The sequence below is a fragment of the Sarcophilus harrisii genome, chromosome 1 (assembly GCF_902635505.1).
Source record: "Sarcophilus harrisii chromosome 1, mSarHar1.11, whole genome shotgun sequence".
Taxonomy (NCBI): Eukaryota; Metazoa; Chordata; class Mammalia; order Dasyuromorphia; family Dasyuridae; genus Sarcophilus; species Sarcophilus harrisii.
In genome coordinates, this window is record NC_045426.1 from 297,994,870 (window position 1) to 298,018,747 (window position 23,878).

The 23,878-nt window shown below is 35.6% G+C and overlaps 1 protein-coding gene and 1 long non-coding RNA gene across 3 annotated transcripts in view; one reads left to right on the forward strand and one right to left on the reverse strand.

Annotated features, from left to right (window-relative positions):
- LPAR1 (lysophosphatidic acid receptor 1) overlaps positions 1-18,958 on the reverse strand; it is a 133,797-nt gene extending 114,839 nt beyond the window's left edge. For both annotated transcript variants that reach the window (XM_031944119.1, XM_003761669.4), the window contains exon 1: positions 18,351-18,958. The gene's annotated coding sequence lies outside the window, so the exon portion shown is untranslated. The remainder of the gene's footprint in view (positions 1-18,350) is intronic.
- Positions 18,959-19,133: 175 nt separating this feature from the next.
- LOC105749510 lies at positions 19,134-23,615 on the forward strand. The gene is made up of 3 exons (XR_001120582.2): positions 19,134-19,505; positions 22,825-22,932; positions 23,429-23,615. It is a non-coding gene; the product is annotated as an uncharacterized LOC105749510 (long non-coding RNA).
- The last annotated feature ends 263 nt before the right edge of the window (positions 23,616-23,878 follow it).

The window sequence follows — 23,878 nt, forward strand, 5'->3', positions numbered from 1 at the left end:
ACAAATCTGGCATTTGAGTCGCTTCTTGTTTTTAAGAGCTAAATTTTCGGAGGTGATATAACAAAGAACATTAATTATTAAGGGTGTTGTATCAAGTGTTCAGAACAAGACTGAAATTCAGGAACTGTGAGTTCTAATTTTGCCTCTGACCAGAACTTTGGGTCATGATGTCCTTCTGATCAGACTTTGAGCACTATGTCTATTTTCTCTTCTTAAAACCAAAAATGTCAACCATTAAAGCAATGTATTCATTCACAACATGATGCAATTTGGTTCTTCCAAAATCTACATCATTCTACATGTCATTTCCCCCAAAGTATTTTTTATTTTCCTGAATTCAATGAATCCTTTGCTTTTTATCTTACTCTTAGTATTTTTTGAAGCAGGATGCCCAATAAACTGAACACAGGTCTGAGAATATTTGGAAAACATAGAAATAAAATAACTCCTCAAGTATCAAAAGCAAGGAATATCAACAAAATCCTCTTTAGTTTTAAAAAACTCTCCATTTTGTTGGAGCTTACATGACAACCTAAGTTGCATAGTGGATAAAGCACTCTGCCTAGTCAGGAGGATCTGAATTCAATCAGATCCAGCCTAAAATAGCTTACTAGCTGTGTGAACTTAGTCAAGTCACTAAACTTCTAGCTCAACTGAATCAATCAACTGAGAAAATATCTGTAAAATACTTAGTACATTGTCTGGTATGTATCAGGTACTTAATATATACTTGTTCCCTTCCTTTAACTTAGAAGGCTTGTGAATTTTAACAGCTCAAAACCTGTGAATATTTAATATCAAGAGAAATACAAAAATTCTCAAAGTCACTTTGCAGCAAATATGATTCAAAAAATCAAAAAACAATGTCTCTGAAAGAAGATTCATTGGAAAACAGAAAAATTAATATACTGTTAATGGACCTGTGAATTAACCCAACTGTTTTAGATTTGTACTTACATGATAAAAGTAACTAAACAATTCATACACTTTGACTCTGTGATTCTACTATTGGTCATTATCACTCAAGAAAGGCAAAAACAGAAAACAGCATTTAAATGCTTTCTTAATGACAATGACAGCAAAGTAGATGCCTATAATTTGAGAAAGGGTTGATCAAATGGCAATATGGCAATACAGTGCTTAATAGATGCTTTTTCATTCATGAAAGAAAAAGAAAAAAATCGACTTTCCTGTGGCCACATAGCTAGTAGGTATTGAAGACAAGAATCCTTGGGTTGCCAAGGAGTATCCTTTACCCATTGGACCACATGGCCTGCCTTTTGACTACAAATTACTATACAATCCAATTGAGAGGCTAAGAATCATTTCTTTACTCATAGAAACCCTAAAATTGGTTAGATGTATACTCGATTATACAGAAGGTGGGATTTAAGTCCTGGCTTGGGACTACATACATGCACACTGAACCAGCTTGTATAGTCTGCATCAAGATTGTTTCACCTTGGTGAATCAATTTCCCCATCCATAAAACAGGACTAATATTTCCACTTCCTATTTCATAAAGCTGTTATGAAAATGAAATGAGCTACTTTCAGTTAAAGTTATTTTAAAAGCTATAATTCCTATATGAATATGATCTATTAATATCTGTAAAGATAGGGTTTTTTCATTGTATTTTTAAAGCTTGTTTTCACATCATTCTCTTTCCCAGGGAACCTTCCTTTCAAAAATAACCATCATCATCATCATCATAATAATGATAATAATATTATGATTAAATAAAACAAAAAAGGAAAACAAGTCAGCAAAACAACAACTGACATATAAATTCATAGAGGCAGAAAATTTTAGGAATGAATAGGTGAAGCACAAGTTATAAAATTCTGCATATCTTTTCTCTATACTAAAACAAAATAGTGACAAGAATACTGACAAAGTTTTTACTGTTTATTTTAAAACTGAAAGTACTTAAGACAAGAAATATTTTCTTTATAAAGGAAAAAGCTTCTCTCATTACATTCAAATATTTCCTTACTGATTAATGACATAATATTAATTTTTTAAAAAATTCTTATACATTATAAAAAATATTCCACCATTTAATTAGCAGCATGGTACAGAATAAATCCAAATGGTATCAATTTTCATAATCCTGCCTATTTAAAAAATTCAGAGAGGAGGGAGAAAGAGAGAGAGAGAGAGAGAGAGAGAGAGAGAGAGAGAGATCTTGAACAGGAGCTCTGAGATTAATCAAATCACAAAACATTTCGTTTTTAATCTGAAATACTGACAATCCTATAAGAATGCTGATAAGTAGTGGTATTGTTTTAAAGCAGATAAATATATCCTAAAACTGTGATGAATGAAAGTTAAGGCAAAAGGCATTAAGGCATATAAAAAAGACTATGTACCCAGAACCTTTGCTAAATATTGGGATAATCGTTGCTTTCAAGGAGCTTCAAGGATGGGGATGTGGGAGGAAAGAAGAGCCAATGAAAAAAGCAGAATTCTTGTACAAGGAACAGCAAGAAGGATAAAGAGCAGAGTAAAGTAATAAGACTAGAAAAGTCAGCAGGGTACTTTAAAAACCAAAGGATTTTATATTCCATAAGTAAGTGATAGTAAACTAATGAAGTTCATTGACTAAGGAATGACGATCAAACTGTGCTTTAAGATTACTTTGAATGCCAAGTGGAAGAAGAATTAGAAGTGATAGATTATTCAAGAGGGACTTTTAGGCATGAATTTTACTATCGCAGTGAGGGATGCAGATGAGGAAACAATTATTAAGCATCACAGGTCACATCTGAATCTAGATGATACCCAAATTCTTTCTGCTGAGTATCTTTCTAATCAGACTATAATTTCTTTACAAAAATGTAGTTGGTTAAAACTGAGTGCAAGTCTTGCCTCTAATACAAACTAGCTCTGTGAATATGAGCAAATTACTTCAAAATGAAACCAAGCAACTCTCAAAGATCATAAATATGAAAAAGTTGAACTTCTTGGTATATACATAAGTCTCTATATATTGTCTTCCCTAGATAGATTATAAGGAACAAGAACCTCCAATAAATTTCAATAAGTTTCCTTTCTTCTTATCCCTTCCAACTACCTACCATACAAGCTCTCCTGAATTAGCAAAAAAGTATAGTAGGAATGCAGGGAGCCAGCCAACACTCTTCCAAAGAGTATGCAAAAGGGCTCCCTGCCCAGGCTTACTCTTCTTCCTCTCCATCATATTCACTTTGAATCATTTTTATAAGGACCTTGCTATTTTCTCATGTTCATCTAGTATTCTTACCCTATGTATTCAGCATTTACAATAACTTCTCTGGCCCTCTATATGAGAATGAAGAAAGAAGTATATATTAACTAAGCACAAAGAAATTTAACCAATCAATGATTCTTAGTACACTTGAAAACCCGAATGGCATCTATCTCCCCAGCTCCTTGGTTCCCCTAAATTATTCCATGTGTACTTGACTGGTGTGCAAAATCTTTCTCACACGTTAAACTCAGACTTTATTTATACTTCAGTGCAAATTTTCCCCCATTAAAAAAAGCTCATTTTCAGCATATACCTATGAGGGGCAAGTGTATGGGAGAAGAGATAGGGAAAGAAGATAATTCAGTCCACATATTCAATGTCCTCCAAAATAAAGGAACATACAAGGGCAGAGATGAAATAACTTGCTCTTTGCAGTGCTAATTGGTGATGTCACTGAAAAAAAAACCAAATTATCCAAGTGACAGTCACATCCTTCAGGAAAAAAAGGAGGGAGGAGGAAATGGTATGGTTGAAATGATGCTGATTTTTATACCAAGGGATTTGTATTCAAATTCTGGTTTGAACAAAGAACTTCATCTCTCTGAGGTTCAGTTTCCCATCTATAAAATAAAGGGATTGGACTAAATGATTCCCAGCTTTGAATCCATAGTTATATAAATTAAGTCAATCCTTAATAAAAATCAAATATATTTCCTCCTCTCTACTAACATATAAAACTAAGAAGTAACATGACAAAATTAAAGATAGATTTTCTCTCTTACATCTTAAATCTTTGTCAAAAGCAGTGGTTCAGGAGGTAGAAGAGGAGAGGTAGATATATCTGTATTGACATAAAAATATCTATTTTAAAAATCAAATAGCAGACATATAACAGAAACAAAAACTTAACAATTGCATACAGATTTGGGGACTAAGGAGAAAATGGGATAGGAGCTAGAGAATTTTATAACTATCTCTTCTTGTGAAAAATTAACATTAGGGAAATAAACCACCATAGCTTAAGAATTAACTTGTGATTTCCTTATAATATTTTAAAACCCCATTTTCTTCATCTGAACTTTGAAGACTTTTATTATGAGCAGAAAACCATGTCAGGGTTTAAAATGTTATCCGCCACTGTGTGCCCCAACAAAGAGATCTTAATTTCCATATCTGCTTAGATTAAAAATAAAATACTCCATAAAAAGAACCACAATTACACATCTTCCTTTCATGTATCCACTGACGGCATATATTAACCAGGACAAACAAATCTTAATTCAGCACAAAGAGTTTGATATAATTCTTTCAAGTGAGTTTTTATTTTTATTTTTTGGTGGTTGGAGGTGGAGGAGCATATTAAAGAAGATTGGGTTGCCTTTTCCATTTATACCAAGCAGTAGTTCAGTATGTAGAAAGAATTCCACCACAAAACTAAGTTCTCAAAATGCCAGACCAAAAATAAAAAAAATCCACAACTAAAGAGACCAAATCCTAAATTATAAATGTTAAATCCTAATATAACTTTCTACTGACCTGAGCCATGTGGTAGAAATATGAATTCAATTACCCTTATCTTAAATAGAATACCAACTCCTCCTCTCCCTACCACAACTGGCCTTTGTAGTTTCAGAAGTATCCCTTATAGGAGTCTCAAACGGATGATCATTAACTTCCACATAGAATTTAATTGCCTTTTGCTTGGTGTGGGAGTAATGAACTGTGCATTTGAGGAATTCCACAGGTACTACAGCCTGCAAAGCATTTACCTTTAGAGAACAGCTATTTGGCCAGATTTTAACTGGTTTCTTCTCTTCTCTACTAGCTCCAACCCCTCAATACAACAAACAAAAAGACAAAATTATCAGATGGAAAGCAGTGACCCAGAAACATTTCACGTTTGATCTCCAGTCAACCATAGGGCAAGATATTCAATGGAAAAATGAGGGAGGGGACAGGGCTGATGAAGCAGGAACAAAATACACACCGAAAGGAACATACCTGAATTTTGCAAAGAAACTTTTTTTTGGCTCAATAATAACAAAAATTCCCAAAAATCAAAGGGAAATTTTATAAATATTAAAATAATTCATATTTGATCCAAATATTTTCATTTTCTAAACATAAAAGAAACTGAAGTACTCTGAAAAATGACAAAATTCAAGAAAAATATATTTTCAATCATTTTTAACTATTGGAAAGAAACAAAAGCTGCCAATATCATGTGTCTCTAATGTCATCTCACATGAAATCATCCTCAAGTTCATTCAGCTAAAATGAGGAGCCATCCTTTCTGACCTGCCTTTCTACTATAACAGTGAATGTACCCACTGTCCAGTGGGCTCCAGCAAAAACTATGTCTTCTATAGTTCTGTTTTAGATGTTAAAGATTTCACCCAAACCATCAGTATTCTGGGCTATTTTTTTCCCCTCTCCACTGAATCTAAAGGAGCAAATAATTTCAACTGGTAATTTCTCATTAACAGAGTATAAGCTCTCAAACCAAAATTGTTCTTTTTATTAAAAAAAAAAAAATGAAGAAAAAAACCTCATATGTAAATCTATGAAAAAACAGCACAGTATAGTCAACAGATTGGCCTTGAAATCACAAAAAAAATTGGATTTCAACCCTGCTTCTGATTTACGCTAACTGGATGACCATGGGCACATAACTACTCAGTGCCCCAAGTATTAAGCTCTCTAAAACCATAAACTATAAATCTTTACTGATCTACATTGGAAACAGACTCTTCCACAATAGGGCATTCCCCACAGTCGGAGGTCAAAACCAAAGAAAAAAATGGCACTAATTCCACAAAAAAATACAAATGCTTTTTTAAAAAATTCTGCTTTACGTTAAATGTGAATCACTATTTTAAGATTCATTTTAGAAGCAAAGTTGGAAATAAAAGATAACAATAACTTGACAAAAAAAAGCAGTGTCAGCTTCTTTGCACGTGGCCTGAGAAAAAGTGAAGCGTCTATGTGGCACAGTAATGATTTCACAATAACACACACAGCATGTTGTTAGTGATCATAAGAAAAACTAGTGGACTTTTTCCAAATACTTCAAATGAAGACTTATCCAGGGTGATCTCCAATCTATTCTCACTTATCTGAGAGCTCACACCCAGCAGCCAGTTCTCCCATATGCAGCTAAGCTAACCATGTTATACAGCATTTCAGGCAAAACAACATTCTCCTAGATATTTAGTAACATGTATTGTCTTATATACTATTCTATCACTGCTTCATGACCACATCAAAAAACATCCTTTCCATTCAATGTGGTTTATCCTGAATCAACAGGAGCCAAAAAGGAAAAATTTAAAGAGAAAAGAATGCTGCATTCAGAAATCCACCCAACTATCTCTTAAGGCACACCCAAAAAGCCTATTAACTACACACAGGAAAAAATGCCAACTCAAAGAACCACATGTCTGTGAAACCCTCCCTGAATGGCATAAATGTGGACTGACAGTTTTAGAAAGATTTCAAATTTTTGTCCAAAATTAGTCAAAATATAAAAATTCAAAACAACCCTCCCATGAAAAATCTCCTCTTATTCCATTCTTCTTCCCCATTAGTTTCTTGTATTTAAATAAGAGCACACATATATAGTGCTGCAAGAGACCTTGAGGATTATCTTGGGCAACCTCCTTATGTTCCGGCTAAAGAGAAATTAAGTGTGCATGTACCTAGTGTCACACAGAGGTGAGATATGAACCCAAGTCCTTTGACTCCAAAGCCCATAGTCTTTCAATTTTGCTATTCTCTTTAAACTCAAGAGTTTGAAGTGCAATAGGAAAATGACCTGACCCTCTCTATCTAGTCTAGACCTAGAAGTTCCCGAATCTCAGCCCCATTCTGAAGTTCTCACATTTGTTTCTTCCCTTTCACACCTAATTCTAGTGTATATGATGTAAGTACTTGTCTGCCTATACATGTCAGTTTAATATTTTAGTTTGTCAGGCTTTTGCACTATATGCCCATAAAAATATCCATAACCAAGTCTATATAGTTTTCTTAAAAAATCACATACATTATGCCCAATTAAACACTTAACAAATTTGTTTTTTTTTTTTAATGACAGCTATGAATTGCAGCATTTAACTCTGAGTCAGCAACTTCCTTATTTTGAAAAGTGCATAAGGTCAGTAGCATGTATATGACAAACAAGAATTCATTAGTGTTTTCTGTTTTTTGTTCCCATACAAAGCTACACCTCAATCACCCGAAAGAAAAATAATCAGCTCCATATAAAAAGAGAGGACAGAAGGAAGAAGAATAACAAGCAATTGCAAATTTGAAATTTAAACAATTTTCTTAATTCTGGCAGTTTTAATGAAATATCAGATAAAGACTACATGAAGCTCAAGAAAACATTTGAGAATTAGAGTAAGAAAGGATCTCATACAGGCTGCTGAATTAAGCCTCCTTATTTTAGAGTGGAGGAAATGAAGCTAAAACAGATTAAATGACTTGCCAAAATTTACCCCAGCTTGCCTGAAACAGATTGAATCTAGTAGGACTTCTTGATAGTGAGTCCCATACTCTATATTGCACTGTGGCTTCCCCTCAAGTTTTTTTCCAATCTTTCAATCCTGTCAACTCTTTGTGACCCCATTTGGGGTTTGGTTTTGTTATTTGTTTTATGGTTGTTTCTTTTGGCAAGGACACAGAGTGGTTTCCCATTTCCTTCTCCAGCTCATTTTAACTCTGAGGAAACTGAGGCAAACAGGGTTAAGTAACCTGCCCAGGATCATATAGTTACTAAGAGTCTGAGGTCAGATTTGAATTCAGATGTTCCTAACTCTAAGACCAGTGCTCTATCTCAGCCACCTAGCTGCCCTGAATCGCTCATAATTTTCCAAATTAATTTTTTTTATTTTCCTAGATAATCAAATATTTACATATTGAAATATCTGTCAACTTTGAGACCTCAATGTGACTAAATAATAATTTGCACTAGTTATCAATTTTAGGTTCAAATGTCTTATCTCTCTAGTTTGGCCAATGACTCCTAAAGAAAAATAAAAGAATATTGATTGTATCGAGTCCTATGGCACACAATTGAAATATTTGATAGATGTATTCAACAAATGAACTTAATTAAACTATTTGTTATACATCTACTATGTCCAAGATGCTGAGGATGCTGGCAAAAATGAAAAATTCCTTGACTTCATTGGACTTAGTCTATTGAAAAGATACAATATGTACAGAGACAAGTAAAATCAAGTCCATATGAAGTATATACTTAGTACAGACACAATACCTAAAGCTTTGGTTTCATAGGAACCAACATTTTTTTTTTAATTTTGGGAAATTGTTTAAAAAGTCAAGTCAACAAGCATTTATCAAGCACCTATTATGTGCCAAACATAATGCTAAGAGCTAGAGATTCAAAGAAATGTAACAAAAATCCCTCTGTGTCCTCAAGAGGTTTACCACCTAATGGGGTAGACAACAGAAAAACTATGTACATACAAGATTTTATACACACACACATACATGAGAAATGAGAGAAAATCAACAGAAACAAGGCATTAGCATTGTGGGGGATCAGGAGAAGCTTCTGGAAGAAGATAGGTTTTAAACTGAAAGTTCAGGAAAGCCAAGAGACAGATAAGAGGAAAGAGAGAATTCTAGGAATGGGGAATAGACAGGGAGAAGGAGGGTCCTGTGCAAGGAACAGCAAAGATTATACATTCCATGACAGGGGACTGTAGAAAATGTGGAGGGAAAATAAGGGTAGAAATGGTAGAGGTATTTGGAATAAAGTGTAACAAGACTAGAAAGGTTGGAAAGGATTGGATTGTGAAGGGCTTTAAAAAACATAAGATTTTTACATTTGATAAGGTAATAGGGAGCCACTAGAGTTTATTGAGCAGGAGTGATGTTGTAAGATCTATACTTTATGAAGATCACTTTTGTAGTTGAGTGGGAAATGAATTGAAGTGGGGAAAGATGCAGCTGGGAGACAAATCAAAAAACTAAACTATTGCTACAATTCAGGCAAGTGACAAGGGCCCACATAAGCAAATCAGCTATGTCAGATGAGACATGGTTTTATATATATATATATATATATATATATATATATATATATATATATATATATATATATGTGTGTGTGTGTGTGTGTGTGTGTGTACGTGTGTATATACACACACATGGATGGATGTAAACATTCCTGGATGATTGTACATGTCTGTACATACAAACATGTGTGTATGCATGTGAGTATATGGAGATGGCTATCTGTATGTGCATATATATGGAGATTATGTGAAAATAGAAAAAAATAAGACTTGGCAAAGACTGGCTATGTGAGAAAGTTGTCTAGGTTTTAAGCCTAGGGTGACCAGAAGTATGGTACCTCTTTTAATGAATAATAAAAATTCTTTATAACCTGGCTATAATCTGTTGTCATTCAGACTTATCCAACTCTCCATGATCCCTTTTGGAGTTTTCTTGGCAAAGTGGTTTGCCATTTCCCTCTTCTCATCTTACAAATGAGGAACTGAGGCGAAAGGGTTAAGTGACTTGCCCAGGATCACATAGCCAGTAAGTATCTGAGGCCAGATTTGAACTCAGGAAGATGAGTCTTCCTGTTTCCAAGCCCAGTGCACTATCCACTATGCCACTTAACTGTCTAGCTACACTATACCTTTCTAGAATTGCTTTTATCCTTTTCTATGTTGTAATATCTTTTTTTTAAAAATATACCCTAATTTTCCAGCAAAACTGACATTCTCGTTCCCCATACTAAACATTCCATTTCCTGTCTCCTCCATGGCTTTGTATTCTGTTCTGTGTCTGGAATGTGTTCTCTTATCACATGTACCTCTTATAATGCTCAACTTTCATATCCTACTAGGGCCTTTCTTAATCTCCTAAAATGCCAATGCTTCCTCATTCGTGGTATATATGTGTACATTATATGAACTCCTATAGAATGTCAGGGACCATTTCATTTTTTTTTTTTTGTAGCTACACTTTCAAGCATGCTGCTTGGAACATAATAGGAACTACTTAAATTCCTGCAGATTGATCACATGACAGAAGGTCCTTTTAATGGTCCTCCTCTCTCAATATCACCTCATTATTGAAGCAAGATTGAGTATGTAATAAGGGATCTGGTTGACTAGATGAATAAAATTTAAGTTTAATAATCTGCAAAAAGATTTTTTAAATAGTTGAAAAGATATTTATATCACTGGGTTAAAGCCTCATTGAAAAAACATATCTGTGAATTGGAATCTAGAAAGCTTATTTCTGAATATTTAGGGACCTTGGAAGAAAAAAATTTTTTAAATCTTTCTCACTTTCTTCATATATAAAATTAAATAGACCTCTCATTTGCAAGCTACATTAAGTACCCACTAATTAAAAGGATAATTTTCTATCATGAATATGTATATCCCTCTTTTTGAAAATTCTTAGTATAAGGAATTAGAGCTGTCATTTCGATGTTCAATAGGTTCACTAATAAAAAGTAACATTATCAAATGAGGAATGAGCTTTCAGGAAGAATTTTCCTTTATTACTATGGGAAGAAAAAGAAAAAAATACTAACTATAATGAGTAACTTTACCAATCTTACTTTCTAGCTTTTCCAGATGCTCCAGATACACCTTTTTTTCACCTTAACAAAAAGAATACATATGTACAACATGTGATTTGGAACAACATGGATTTCATCCCTCTCCTTCACTTATCCCCAAATGATATAGGATACTTAAATAAATAACACTTTCTACGATGATATTTATCATTTTTCAACACAGCTGGAAATTATTTTCTTGTTCCCTGATCAGAACAACCAGACATTCACATCATCCCAACAAAAGCTCTTTTTTGAGAAAGGTCATACAAGAAAGCAATAATAGGCGGTTCAAGATGAATGGTACACACCAGCTCAGGTGCTCTTCAAAATTTGGTTCCACTGGAGATAGCCCACTAACCCCCTCTGAAAAGAAAAAACAAATAAATAAGGGAATTTTTTTTTCTGGTTGAGGACTTTTCTACTTCATTCATATCCCTGCAGTAACTGAAACAGGAGCACAAGCAGATTGGATTGTTTTTGAGGATCCATACCAGAATCAAATATGCCTCTCCACGACTCTATTCAAAGATAGCATCAAAAATAGCAAAAGAGATTTTGTTGTTATGCTCTGCAATGCTAACTCTCAACAATTCTGACTCCTGTACCTAACAGACAAGGATAACCTAGAAAATTTGCCATAAGCAGAATACCAAAAAAAAAAATGCCAATGCAAATAATAACCTAATGGCAAGTCATATTTTTGACACAGGGGAATATCAAAAGTTAAAGGAGTCTAATTGAGAAAGTCTAAATTAACAATATATGTAGGCACAATGGAGAGAGCACTGGCCCTGCTAAGTTCAAATCCAACCTCAGATACTTGCTACTTATTAGTTGTGTGACCCTGGGCATGTCATTTAACCTCCATTGCCTTGCCAAATATATGTCACGTATGTATGTATGTACATATATATGTATATATATACCTATCTGTGTATATATGCTAAATGAAAATAAGGTAGACTAGAAATATTCTCCCACCTCATCCACTAATTGAATTTTATAGAAACATTAATTTTTCTAAAAGGAAGTTAATAGAGTACCTGCTTCTATCTACCTAATAAAAGATGCTATGAGGGAGAAAAAAAAGACAAACATTTAAAATGTAATACTTAATATTTAATATGATTTTAATATTTAGAAGAAGAAAAATACTACCATGAGTCCAGGAATACAATGGATATCTTGAAGGTATCTCAAGAAACATAAACCTGTCATTCAAAACAAAAACCTTGCAGGCAGTTTTCATTACTTGGATTTTTCCAAATGTAAAATATGAGATACGGTGAAGTTTCTTCAGTGGCCCAAGGTATAGCTTCAAAACTAGAAAGAGACGCACATCACATTATCTAGCCTCTGAAAACTGTGTCCCTGTCTCTAATTTTCATTCTCAAGTCAATTCAAAAGTATTTGATTTAAGCTACATATAAATTCTAAATAGATTTTTTTGTATTGGCAGTAGGTCAACCAATAAACACTCATTAAGCACCTACTATGTGCCAGACACTGTGCTAAGGGCTGGGATTACCAAAAAAAAAAAGTAAAAGACAATCACTGCCAAGAAGTTCACAATCTAAAGTGAGTCAACAAACATTTATTAAGCACTTACTATGTGCCAGGGGGTACAGGAAGATGAGAAACTAGATGCAGCAAAGTAGACTTAGCTCAAAAAAATAAAGAAGAAAAGAAAAATGGGAAAATCAATCAATGTGCTAAAAACAGAATATTCACATTTGTGGTTTAAGATTCAGAACTTATATCTATTGACATGTCTCAGATCAGTAGACACTCAGCAAATGCTTTTTCCTTTCCCCTATCTGTAATATACTTATATCAACCATATGTCTTTCACATGCACCAATAGTTTTAAAATTACTATTAGCAAGATGTAAGATGACTATTATCCTATTACACTACAGTATGTGTTAACCTCTTCTCTTCTGGATCCAGTGACTTACAATACTAGAAATCTCACTGTCTGGACTTGGAATAACTTTTGCCAATTAATTCATTACTTTTTTATTCACTTTTAAAGAAGAGGCTACTTTTAATCATACTTCCTAATCACTCTTTTAAACCTAACAATTCTGCTTTTCTCTTTCAGCCTTATGCATATGGATCTATACAAAGTAGCACATTGTTAAATGTGTTAAAACACAATGTTAAAACACAAGACTACACTCTTCTGATATCCCACTGCTTTTTTTTCCTCCAGCAGTATAAAGATAAACCAAGAAAAATAAAAGCTAAATCCCTTAAAATGGAAACCATTATTCTTTTTCCTTTCTGGAATACTGCTAAATTTTAGACCTCTGATGCTGTGATGAATTCCAAACAGTCAATGAACTTTATTCAAGACCTAGTATGTACCAGGTGCTCTGCTATCTACTGAGCTACAAAGATGAAAATAAAATAGTTCCTGCCCCACAAGATTATATTCAATTTTTAAAAACCATATATATCTGAAATAATGTTTTTTTTACATATATTTGGAGGGATTAAAATTTCACAAGTACCTTTTATGTATAACTGACATCAATTTGAGCCTCATAATAACCTTGTGAGATTAGATCTTACTGTTTCCATTTCATGAAATATAACCCTCTCATTATTTTCATCACTTTCCTATATTTTTGATCAAATAATTATGTTTGAAATAAACATGTATGACACATACAAGATCCACTGAAACGTTATGGATTAATAATAACCACTACTTCGAAATTTTTCTCTGAAAAGAATATGTCCTATGGAAGGAAGGAAAGAAGGAAGGAAGGAAGGAAGGAAGGAAGGAAGGAAAGAGGGAAGGGAGGGAGGAAGAAAAAATAAACTCAGAATTCTTCCATTCAAAAAATGTTTTTAAAAAAAAGTATCTTGATGTTCTTTCCCCAGAACAAAACATAAAAAGGCAATCCAATTGTAATCAGAAGACAATTTCATATAGTGGAATTAGTTATTTTACTGTTAAAAGATTTTTAAAAATTGGTTTCAATAGACACAATAATTTTAAAATATGATCCAATCAGTTTAGGAGCTGTTATATACAAAAGGTAGGGATACTTGTCCCATCCTTGTAAATGAAGCATTATGTGAAATAACATGAACTCCTAGAATATGGTCCTCCACTGTTAGAAATTCTCTGTATATGAGAGGTAATGAGATAACCATCTAAGAAAGCAAACCAGTACAGCCCTGTAGCCCAACTCCTCCCTTCTCCCCACTCTATCCCATCCCACCCCCAGAAAAAACAACAATAAATTAGCTTAAAGAATTATTTTATTGGTTTCAGCAAGAGGCTCATAGTCATTGAGCTGAAAAGAGGATTTTGCAGAATTTGCAAATTATCTTCTACTTCTCTGAGGTACCAGTGTTTTCTAAGTTTTTCTTGAGTTCTAAACATTTTAAAATGGTCTTCCCATAGGCTCTAACTTCTTCATTTGCCCCCAAAGACAAAAATCAATAAAAAATTTCATTTCCAAAACTCCCAAATACCAAATGATCACATTAAATTAAAGTTACAGGAGATGCCCTCCAAGTAATTAAGCATTTTTCTTTACTAGTACTATTTTTTCATAGAGTAACTTTTAAAGTACTTCATCACACTGTCTTGCCAAGTCTGAATCATTACAAAAACAAAAAACAACAAAAAAAAACTTTTTTTCCACTAAGTAAGCCCTCTAAATACCTCAAAAGTGCAAAAAACACCACAATTTAAAGGAAAGGAACAAAGTGCTACTACATTTTAACCACACTCACGCATGGGCTAAATACATCTACCAAGTAAGACATCATTTATAGGCTTTAATTCTTACACATTTCCATATTGCTTCTTCCAAAGGAGAGACTTTTCCCCAATGTGTTTAAAGATCTTTTGATTTAAATTTAAATATTTAATTATTTTCCCCAAATAGCTAATTGAAGCATATTGTTCCCCATCACAACTACAGTTGAATCATCTATAACAGCTCTCAAGTTATTTAAATAATTACTTTGTTTCTTTTGATTAAATTATATTTGTAGATAAGGACCTAAACGATAGGAGAGCACTAACCACAAATTTCCCATTTGGGGGTTCAACAACATAAGAGTTAATATTTGTGGTCAATTTAGGCTACATGAAGCAGTCCACATACCACTGTTCCTGATATAAATGTGGAAATTAATTTTTTAAATCAAAAAACAAAGAAAAAATATGTTGTATAATATTAGTGACATTAAAATTTTGTACTCATAACTAAAGTTCAACAACCTTGTCTTACTGAAGCTCAAAAGCATAGTTCTATGCTATGATAATGCTGTATCATTATTCAGCCTGGCCTGCAGCTTCCCCTGCCAAGCTGAAATATGATTCTTATCCCCGAAATGGTTGATTTCAGAATGAATATCACAGTGTAGCAAACCAACTTAGCAAGTGTTATTTTTTTCCTTCAAAATTTTTCTAGTAGCTCTAACAACAGGTTCCCTTGAGTCTTTCTTTATTTAAACTGTGAAGTTTATGGCATAACTAGAAAAAAATCAAAGTCCACAAATATGATATTACATTTAAAGAGGTTTTCAAAATGAACCTTCCTGGAAGGGTTGCCATTCAGAATCTCCAAAGTCACTTTCTGTCTTTCTTTTGGCAGGCAGAGTTAAGTGACTTGCCCAGGATCACACAACTAGCAAGCAAGACCAGATTAGAATTCAGAAAGATGAATCTTCCAGACTCAAGATCCAGCACTTTGTTATCTTCATATTACAACTGAGGAATATAAAGAAAAAAAAAAAAAAGCAAAAAAAAAAAAGACAGATGGATTTGAAGTCAGATCTTCCTGACTTTAGGGCCAGTGCTCTCTACCCACTGAACTGCTCCTGATATTATTTCTTAATAACAGTTAGGGTATTGTGAAGAATTAAATTTGGAATTAAAAGAGGTGGATTGAAATTCTAGACCTTCCCCTCCTCTCTTCTGTCATATTATAAACCAATTAATTCATTTTGAGAGTCAATTTCCTCATCTATAAAACTAGATGGATTTTGGATTGTCTATCACATAGAGCTGGGGAAGCTTTGTAAGCTGTGAAGCACTATACAAATATGCATTATTATTACTGACATATCATTAATATATATTAATAGCAATAATGCACATTTCACTACATAATGAAATAGAATCTTGGCAGCCTCTGATGGCATTAGCAATGCCACTATGTAAATTTGAGTTGAGTAAATCATATTAATAATAAGGTAGACCCAAGGAACAGCATATCAGTTTTAAGAATAGTAATGGTCAGATATTTAAAAAAAAAAAAAGTATTCCAAGAATACTAAAAACAGTATTACAGATGTTCTCATGAGAGAAAAGAAGATATAGAAAGTTTAAGTTCCCTGTCTTCCACCCAATTGTTTCCTTCTGTGAGTTGACCTTCCTATTCATGTATCCTCTGATCCCCTAACTTTCCTCCTTGTTAACTGTTTTTTTTTTCCTTTCTTTTTTTTAAAAACTATTTCCTACTTCTTGTCTATTTAACATTGTATTATCTATTTAATTTTTTTAGAGCCTGAAGGGGAACTTCAGAGATCATCTGGGCAAATTACTCCATCTGTCTAAGTTTCCTCAACTGTAAAATGGGAATAATAATAGTGTTTACTTTTTAAAATTTAGTCCAACTGTCTCCTTTCACAAATTAAGAAACTGAGGCCCTAGTAAATTAAGTGACTAGGCCAAGATCCCAACAAGTTAGTGAAATAGACCTAGAACCCAAATCTCCTGTCTTTCAGTCCAGTAATTTTTCTACTACACCAAGCTGTATCTCTTCCTAAATTCATTTTTATTCATGTTTTAAAACTAAAAGTTGCAAGAAATTAATGGATTATATATTTACTCAACACAACTAGTATATATATTCAGATTTTCTCCTTTTTTATCATGGTTGAAAAGAAAATTTTAGACAAAATAATTAGCATTCCCACTGCAGTTTAAATAATAAAAACCAAGATCCCTAAGCAAATTTATGTGATGGCCCAGACAACAATGACAACTTTAACAAGACATCCTCTTTACTGTATTATTCTTGCCAGACAAGATCACACCTTCTTAATATATATAATTGTTATTATAATTTTTATATTACTTTTATTTATATTATATATTTTATTTATACACACGTATATATCATTCCCCCAGGAGACAAAGACTGCTGCCAGCCAGAAGCTTGGGGTCTAAATTACATGTCTCAACTTCAAAGATGACTAGACAAACTAGGTAGAATAGTGCAGTTAGGTTATTTTAAGTGCCCATCTGGAGAGGGATGGACGGAAAAAGTAGGGTGAGGGCGAAGAAAAAATTGGAAAAAGAGGCACTCTAATCCAAGAGAAAAGAAACTTCCGACAACTTTTTAAACCTGAAATGATGAGGAAAAGGTAGCAAGAGATAAAGTAGATTTTAGGCCCTGTAAGAGTCAACTCTAAAGGCCTAAGTTAGCTACATAACCATCTAATTTAGGATGGAAGTAGTTAAGTCCAGGATGATGCCTTCACTACTGTATATATCGTCCAGTAAAAAACAAAGAATAAATTTCAAACCATTATTGGCAACATCAAGCAACAAGAAGCCACATTTCAAAACTAATGACCCAAAGCAAAAGTTTCCAGTGAGAGACAGAGACAGAGACACACAGAGAGAAAGAGACAGAGGGAGACACTAGGACAACTACTACGTCAAAGATATATTTTCTCCATTTGGCGGACACGCACGGGTCAGGATTACTCATTTTAAAACGCTGCATTATCGCCTAGTAAAGCATCCAACCCCTCAAGATCCCAATCAGCTAAAGATAGGCATTAGAAGGGTAAAACCAACCACCCCTCTCTGCCCCTCCCTCTTGCCGCATATTTCCCCCACCACCACCCTATTCCCACCCCAGACCCCCTCCCCCAAGCGTCTATGTAATCAGGGAGGCTACCGACTAGTCCACAACAGTAAAAGCAGCAAGAGAAACTGTCTCCCTTCCCCCATTCCGCCCCCAGAAGCACCGGTTCCCAGGTGTTTGTCTATAGATTCCCCCAACTCAGGAGGAAAGGAAAATACCCCCAGGGATAAACTGCGGCTCCCGCCCCCTCCACGTTCCCCCAACCTATAAATCTACACAATAAACAGTACCCTCCGGGTGTACACAGCGCGGGAGCTAGCGCCCCCAGACACCGAAGAAACTTTCTTCCCAAGGCTCAGAAAAACTATCCCTAGGCAAGAAGAGCAAAGTTTGGAATTCGGTTGTGCCCGAGGCAAAGTACCACAGCCTCAGTCGGAACACCCCAACCCAGAGCTGGGGTTGATGAGATCTCGTAAAGTGGCTGCAAGAAAGTGACAACCAAAAAAGTTTTCGGCGTTCGGAAAGATGCTTTGGGCTCCGACTTTCAAACCGAGAAAACGCTAAACCTCTCACTAACTAGCCCGTAGAAGAATCCCTACTAGAACGCCAGTCTCCTCCCCCATTTCCCCCAGATCCAGCAACTCCGACCCCTTACCTGTGCTCTTTAGAGACGTCCTTCGTCCTCTCTCTTAGAGCCAGTCCAGCTGCTCTCGTATTCCCGCAGTCCCGTGCCCTCTTCTAGCCTTTCCTCTAGCTTTCCCTGTCCTCCGGCCGGCCGCCTAGGATCTCTCCCTTGATCTCCAGCACCACTCCCCCTTCAGCCTCCCCGCCTCCACTGGACTCCTCCAGCCCCAGTCACTGGTCCGGGAGGCTGCCAGAAGCTCCGGGCGCCCAAGAGAACACCATAGCTTGGCGACCCCCTCCCTCCCCCCACCCCTCCAGCTCCTTCACTAGCCTGGGCCAACCCACTGTGGACTCGAAAGACTAGACTGGTCGGGACAGGAGAAGGAGGCGGGGAAGAAAGGAATGGGAGCCAAACTAGCACACCTAGGAAGGGTGCGGGCTCTTGGAGTGCAGGTCGGAGGGGCAGAGTTGATGCTTGAGGGGCGGGGAGGACGAGAAGCAAGAGGAGGATGAAGAGCGAGACCGTTCTCTTTGACTCCCACTTTTCGGCGGGCTAAGGGTAGTGAAGTAGATTTGCGGGGGGAAGCTTCTGCAGCCGCCGCCGCCGCAGCTCCACTGGGGTGGAGTGGAAGAGAAGATGGGAGGAGACAAGTAGGAGGCGTGCAAAGTTAGGACTCTTTTTTTTTTTTCCTCCTCCTTTTTTTTCCTCTTGGCTCTGAGCTGCTGTTTATCCCTCCCGCATCTCCAGCCACCCCGCTATACGCACCACACCCCACTTCCCCTTCCACCTCTTTCCTAGCTTCCTCTAATTTCTCCTTCTCTCCCTCCCCCAGCTTTTCATTCATTCGCTGGGGCTCCCACCATTTCACTGTAAAAGGGGGTTAACTTTCTGAGTATTTAAATTATCCGTGCTTTCTATTTTCCTTTTCTTTTCTTTGCACATTCATTTGAATACAACTTCTTAGACTGCCGGCCCCTATAACTTAGATAAACTCGGGAGATTCAGCAAATACTCTTCACCTCCGCTTTTCTTCTTCTCTTCACAGCAGTTTCTAAGTCCTCCGCCTTGAAAGCCTGCGACGTTAGAAATGGACCGTCTCCTTTTCCAAACTGGAGAGCTCCAGAAAGCCTAGCTATAGCCGTCTTGCCACTTCCCACTCCAAGTCTTCTAATTTTACCTCTTGCTGTAAGTTTCCAGGAGATAGAATTAGAGTCAGGGAATAAACGAGACAGGTCAAAAAACCGAAGAGGGAAGCTCTCCTAATATAATATTTACATATTTATCTGAAGGTAACGATTAAACAACAAAGAGAAAAAGAGAGTCCCTTTTTTCCCCTAAGACTGTCTGTGGCTATTTTGCTTTTAGAAACTGAATCGGGTCCACAGTCAGAGACTGTGTGGAGAGACTCCTTCTTCCTTCCCCCACTCCCCGCCCTTTCCCCAAATTAATAATTATAAATAAAAGTCCTGTTTCCTAAACTAACAGTCCTCAACCATTTTAGCAATACAAATTAAGGTGGAAAAAATATAGTGCTATCCTTTTTATAGGAAAAATATCACTTAGGAAATAACTTTGAATACAGCACTGGTGGAGTAGAAGGATTTAGGTTCAAGTGTTGCCTTTGTCTTTGAGCAATTAATTTAAGTTTCCTGGATCCTCCTTTTCCTCATGTGTAACTTGAGAAGGATTTGTATTACATGGTCTCTGTTCCAGGTCTAAATCTCTAATGTTAGGCTTAGAGAGGTTTGAGAAGAGGTAGCTAGGTGGCGCAGTCGATAGTGCCAAACCTAATTAAAGAAGACCTGAGTTCAAATTTAACTATTTGATCTTGAGAGCTAATTTGATTTTAGATGACGCTGGGCAAGTCACGTGATCAAAGTTTGTTTCAGTTTCTTCATCTGAAAATTAAGGCTAATAAATGGAACTTAGAAGATCAAGTGAGATGATATTCAGTAAACTCTTGGTGCTAGATGTGTTACCTGTTATATAAACTCTTTTGAGGTACAGACACCACATTTTTTGCTTTGTGTATCTAGCACCAACTATGGTACTATGCAATATACATATATTGATCAATGAAATCTCAAGTGTTATACAACCACGTTGTAGAGAAAAGGAGATAATCCAAGTCAAGATGCTTGAATTCCAACTCAATCACTGACTAGATGTGACATTTGACAAATTGCTTAACTATTTTGAGTTTCTATCTTCTATATTCATAAATAAAACAACCGAATTGGGTAATTTTAAAAGTTCTCCCATGAAGTGAGGAAAATGTGATTCATAAGGTGCTTTCTAGTTTAAGTATTACAATACTAAATTGACTAAAAGAAAAACAAAATGACTAACAAGAAAACTGAAAGCAAAATCAGTGAAAGGATTTGCTCAAGGTCGCAGAGATAGTTAATCACACAGTTAATCTGGACTCTCAGGTCAAGTGGCCCCTATCAAACCATTGTCTAAAAAATTGTACTATCTCTACAAAGTAAACCGGGACAATCTCCCAAAGAGCTGCTCCATTTCACCCACTGGAAAAGCACAAAAAAAAATGCGACTAACCCCATGTATTGGCTGATTTCTTCTAGCTACTCCGTGATAAGCAAGCCTTAATTCAGCATCTATTACTGAGTTGCTGAAGTTTCATCCCAATTTATCATCAATCTTGAATCCTTACTTAGCAACTCTCCAAACTGTTACCACACCTTGTTTCTTCTTGATTCTCGAATATTTCTAATTCAATTTAAGTCAAGAGTTATGTATTAAGTACCTTTTAAATTAGATACTGGACTAGGCCTAAGTAATGTGGAGACAAAAAAGAAAAATCATTGACAAATAAATTAAAATCACTCTTCATTAATCAAAGTGCCAGAAATACAAATATAAAAATAGAGAGTCCCTGCTCTTTGAGAATGTACATTTTAAGTGGGGAGAGGCAGGGGTAAAAAAACCTGCTAGGAATTAGTAACCAGAATCCTCCCTGGGGGAAACTGGAGCCATCAGAGAATAGATTGCCACACATTTTTAAAGAAGGCTGTGGGGGGTAGCTAGGTGGTGCACCATCTCTGAAGTCAGGGGAATCTGAGTTCAAATGTGACTGGAGATACTGAATACTTTCTAGCTGTGTGACCCTGGGCAACTCTCTTAACCCCAATTGCCTGGGGGGGGTGGGAAGCAATAGATTTTATTATGGTGACATAAATAGAAAAGGAGAGGGGAACACTCATGTACCCAAATAAGATAATAGACAATATTTACAATGAAGCAGGAGAAGCTAATTAGGAAATCAGTCAACTAGTTTTTATTAAGCATCCTGTTATGTGTTGAGCAATAAGGATATAATGAAAGGAGGGGAGGGGAATTGTCCCTGCCCTCAAGAAACTCATAATATGATGGAGAAAACAACATACAAACAACTTAGTATATACAAGATATATACAAGGTATCTAACTCAGAGGGAGAGCACAAGCATTAAAAAGGACAATGAAAGGTTTTTACAAAAAGTACAATTTGAACTGAGAGGAAACCTGGAAACAATGACAAGGAGAGGGAACATTCCAGACTTGTAGAAAAAGCTATGAAGAAACCAGTAGATAATGAGTGTCACTCATAATTCTTGTATGACTTGAACATGACAAAAGCAGTAAGGTGTAAGAAGACTGGAAAGGTAGGAAAAGGGCAGGTTGTAAAGAGATTTAAAAAATCAAATGAAGATGTTGTATGTGGTCCTGGAGGTAATAGGGGACCACTGGAGTTTTTTGAGTAGAGGAGTGACATATCAAGGCCTTTACTTTAAGAATATAACTTTGGAAACTTAAGTAGAATATTGACAGGAGTGGTGAAAAATGAGGCAGAGAAACTAACTGAAAGGCTAGTGAATTAGTGCAGAAATAAGGATCTGCATCAGAATGGCAGCTATGTGAATAGAAAGAAATGTGTAGGATGTGTAGAAGAGGTTTTTGTGATGGTAGAAACATTTCAAAATGGATTAAAAATGTGGAGATTGACTCTCAGACTGGCTAAAATTACAGGAAAAGATAATGTTAAATGTTGGAGGGGATGTAGGAAAACAGAAACTAATGCCTTGTTGATGAAGTTGTGAAATGATCCAAACATTCCTGAGAACAATTTGGAACTATGCCCAAAGGGCTACAAAACTGCATACCCTACGATCCAGCAGTATCTCTACTGGGTCTTTAAAGCCTGGAAAGACATGAACTGATGCTGAGTGAAGTGAGGAGAACCAGGAGAACATTGTACATAGTAACAAAATTATGTGATTATCAACTGAGATAAACTTGGCTATTTTCAAAATGAGATTGATTCAAGGCAATTCTGATAGACTTCTATTGAAGGAGCCATTTGCATCCACAAAGAGAACTATGTAGACTAAATGTGAATCAAAGCATAGTATTTTCACCCTTTTGTTGTTATTATTGTTTGTTTGCTTGTGGGATTTTTTTTCTTTCTCATTTTTTCCCCTTTCGATCTGATTTTTCTTTCACAGCATGATGAATTAGAAAATATATTTAGAAGAACTGCACATTTAAGTTACATTGCTGTCTTGGGAAGAGGGAAGGAGGGAGAAAAATTTGGAAGACAAAGTTTTGCACAGGTAAATGTTGAAAAGTATCTTAGTATGTATCTGGAAAAATAAAATATTATTAATACACATGCACACATATATTATACATAGATTTAAAAAGAAAAAAATGTGGAGTGAGATGAGGAATTTGTGGAAAGGGGTAAAGTGAAAGAAGACTGGAAAGGTAAGATAGGGTTAGATTATGAAAAGTTCTAAATACCAGGAATAGAGGACTTTAAATTTTATCATGGAGGTATAGGAAGCCCCAAGAATATATAGAGTAGGGAAATGGCATGGTAAAACTAATTCTTTGGGAATATAACTTTAGGGCAACTGAATGGAGGGTAGATTGTGGTGGGAAGAGTCTCAAGGCAATGAGATTAATAAGAAAGTTATATTAATAGACTAGAAGAGAGCTGAATGAGGATGGCAGCTTTAAGGGTGTAGAAGAGGACAAATAGTATAGACTCTAACTTTGAGCTTCTTGTGTTTCTTCTGAGCTAATTCAGTTCTTTTTTGCTCCTAGAGCACAGCACCTTTTCTGATGAGGGCATGCTATGTTGGACAATCCTGGGTTTGTGAGTCCTGTGTCATACAGTCAGTTCTAAAGTTCTTCAGAGAGATCTTGAAAGTGTTCTTGTATCCTTTCTCTGACCACTTAGTAAACACTTATCCTATGTGAGTTCATAAAATAAAATTTTTTTGTAAACATGCATTTGACATTCGAACAATGTGTCCAGTTCAAAGGAGTTGTGCTTTCTGTGGTAGAGCTGGAATGCTTAGCAGTTTAGTTTGAGAAAGAACGTCAATTTCTGGTTTTTTATCCTGCCAGGTGATCTTCAGAATTTTCCTAAAACAATTCACATGTAAGCGATTTAGTTTCCTGGCATAGAGCTGGTATTCTGCCCAGGTTTCACAGGCATACAATGAAAAGGTCAGCACAATGGCTCTGTAGACCTTCATTTTGTTTAATACT